This window comes from Gavialis gangeticus, unplaced genomic scaffold, assembly GCF_001723915.1.
Source record: "Gavialis gangeticus isolate Ggan-Ray unplaced genomic scaffold, GavGan_comp1, whole genome shotgun sequence".
In the NCBI taxonomy this organism is placed as follows: domain Eukaryota; kingdom Metazoa; phylum Chordata; order Crocodylia; family Gavialidae; genus Gavialis; species Gavialis gangeticus.
Window position 1 is genome coordinate 102,436,113 of NW_017729031.1, and position 3,188 is coordinate 102,439,300.

The window sequence follows — 3,188 nt, forward strand, 5'->3', positions numbered from 1 at the left end:
GGGGGGGGGGGGGGGGGGGGCAAGAGAGATGCTGGTGAAAGGACGAACAGAGTCCTCTTTCTCACTGATTTAGTTGTCTGCACCAGAAATGTTAGTTATTTCTATCCTTAAGGAAGACTTTCTGATTGCCAATAGGGCAGACAATGTTGCCACTTATTTATTGCTGTCTTCAACACTGGCCTCCATTGTACCCAAGCCATCTAAGTGCCTCCTCTCTCTCACAGGCCCAAGGTGCCCCAGGGTGGGGGGAGGGAGAGGTTGTGGCCTATTCATACCAGGACAACTTTAAAAACACTGCTCTGTAAAGACTGGACAATTAACAATGGACATTTCTAGCCTGGGGGTCAACAGAGGGGAAAGGGGATGTTTCAAGGCCTTGTGCCCTACAACTGTAACACTGGATTAATATTCACAAAAGGTTCTGACTTTTGTTTTGTAGGGATTCTTTGCTTCCCCTCTATAAACCCACTGCTTCAACTCATGCAGTTGATACGTCTTCTTGGGACTAATGGGAGCCTTGTTATTCAATTCTGCATTAACTTATGCAAGTTAGGACAGCAGCTTGAGATAACAGCTGGAACCTGGGTTATTATCTAGTGCCTCTAGATGGAGTACTACTGAGAGGCACCTCTTAATTGACTAGAGTGGCCAGTTTTGCTTGTGCTATACTGCAGAGCAATATAGGGAGGCAAAAACTCAGGCTGAAAATAAATCAGAAGACAATACAATAAAGAGAATAAAAATGTATTTCATTCTGATCAAATACAAAGGCAGATGGATTTATGAAGAAAATAATTTGTATGCCAAGCTGAGAAGAAAAATACTGAATAAACCAGGTGTTTGATGTCAACAATGATCCTCTGGGTACCAAAGAGAAACAGAATTATGTGATATAAAATAGCAAAGATTTCCTTACGAAGGGCTCAGGTTGTGGTTACGATTTTTGTCAATGACTTGACCGTAACAAGTGAATAATGGTCAACTTTATAGCTAACTTTTGAATAATGAATGGGAATCATGTTTACTTCAGCAATATATACTGAATTACCCCAGCAGTCTTTCCTGCCCAGAGCAAGGGGCTGGATCCAATGATCTCACAAGGTCCCTTCCAGCCCTAAGCTTCTGTGAATCTGTGTGTGAATGCTTCCCCTGACCAGGCTGAGAGAATTGAGTCCATTAATAAATGACAGGTAACAAAGATATGCCTACCAAACTCACAGTCACAATAAAGTATCAGAGTTTGGGACAGCCTAGACTATAAAGTATGGATCTGCATCTGAACTCAACCCAAATCATAGGAGCACTGGAACTTAGGTTTTGGTTTAGACCCACCTTATCTTGGACCTATGCATCAATATCAGAGCTGTAAATGAACTTCTGTATAAAAAGGAGTGGCTTGTGTCTGTGTGTGGCTTTCAAATTTTTCTTCCTTACATATTCCACTCCTAGTAATAAAGAAGTTTCAACCAATTCTACCAAAAAGAAAAGAAAAGAAAAGCTACTGTGGGCATCATGGTGCATCCCAAAATGCTAAGTGATTCTGGATGCAAAACATTAGGCATCCTTAAAGTGGCCTGACTGGCAGAGAGCAAATGCTCAGCACTTCCTGAAAGCCACGCCATTTTAACCTGTATGAAGCCAAATGCTCAAAATCATCAAGCATTTTCCGAAACTGTGGCCAGCATGGTGCAGTTTCAGGTCTCACAGCAAAATCAGCCAATGCAACAACAAGGGACTTGTGCATTACCATAGAGTTTATATGCCAAATGACTGTCTTAACCTGCTCATGGGGAAAATTAACATAAATTGCTAAATTAAATCTTTTTGGGGGGAGGATTTTTAGATCACCTTCAAGAGGGAAACAAGATGAGCAGTGATGCTGAGTCCACTGATTTGAAATTTCTTGATAAGACACCCTATAAAGCCAGTGAAACCCCACTAGATGCCCTAGCAGTTCAGACTGAAACTTAGGTCTGATCCATCCCATATCTAAGTGTCTACAAACAGAAGGTAGAAGGTGTTTACATTACAGACCTGAGGTCAGTGACCTGCCCACCCCACTTCATTTGAAAATGTATTCAGAGGACCTGGATTTATCCAGATGGACTTTGTGAACTCTGAAAACACATAACCCAATTGGTTTCAGTTCCTCTCTCCAGGCTAGTGCCACCTTGCTAATCATTTTGAATTTTGCCTAGCATGGCTTGAAGGAAAGAGCCTTTTTCAGAAAGGATAACGGGAGTGTTAACTGCACTCAGTGCCAGTGGAGAGGACTCTATTTGATGACACTCTATGACTTCAACCATAAGGGCAAGTATGTTTTTCTACAGGAATTTAACCTGAGGAACAGGAACTGAGCAAACTCAGCACCAGTCTTCCTCCTATTTCTTCTGCTTCCCTGAAGCAGTTTCCTCTCCTTCTCTCCTGAGGCAACAAAAGCCTCTCTTTCCCACAATTTTAGCCCTTTCCTGGCACCTATCCAAAGAGACAGAAAGTTTTACACTCCCGGCCCATTGTATCTTCCTGCCAGCCAGAGTACAAAGTCAGTCCTTGGCTCTGTGTCAGTCCTGCCTCATCCTGGCCAATGCTGCATATGGGACCACTCCCTACTGTTTCACAGCATGAGTCAGGGTGTGGAACTGACCACCAGAGCAAGCAAGGCAAGGTTCAACGGGATGGCCCTGGAGTTTATGGGTAAGGACAGCGAGGCAAGACAAGCCTATTATGAATCAACCATTTTCTCCCCAGAACAAAGATGCACCTTGCCCTCAGCAGTACTCACTACTGGCCTCAGCAAATCCCAAAGAAAATTCATTCCTGATGGGTTAACTGAACCCTTTTATCCCCCCTTTTACCCGAAATGATACTATAATGAACTTTCTGATATGTATGTGCACCAATGCCTTCCAATGGGTGGAATGAGAATGGCTCAACTGTGTGTCACACCTTCTACAGCAAAAGGAGTTTTGCCAGTTATACAGGTAGGTTTCTAAGGCTCCCTTCCCCATTTTATATTAAAGCTTAGAATTTCCATTGCACTTGTATTCCCATTTCCATGCAGCAGATCATTTCCACAGGAGGCTGGAGATGGATAGGCCTCTGTGTATTTATGGGCCTCTGTCTGTATAATGGAGAACAATGCTCTGAATCTTTGCAGACTTGTACACTTGTGTTTGTGCTTCTTCCCA

The 3,188-nt window shown here is 43.0% G+C and overlaps 1 protein-coding gene across 1 annotated transcript in view; it reads right to left on the reverse strand.

The window, feature by feature from the left end:
- NRP2 (neuropilin 2) overlaps nt 1–3,188 on the reverse strand; it is a 135,722-nt gene that overhangs the window by 88,204 nt on the left and 44,330 nt on the right. The window lies entirely within an intron of this gene.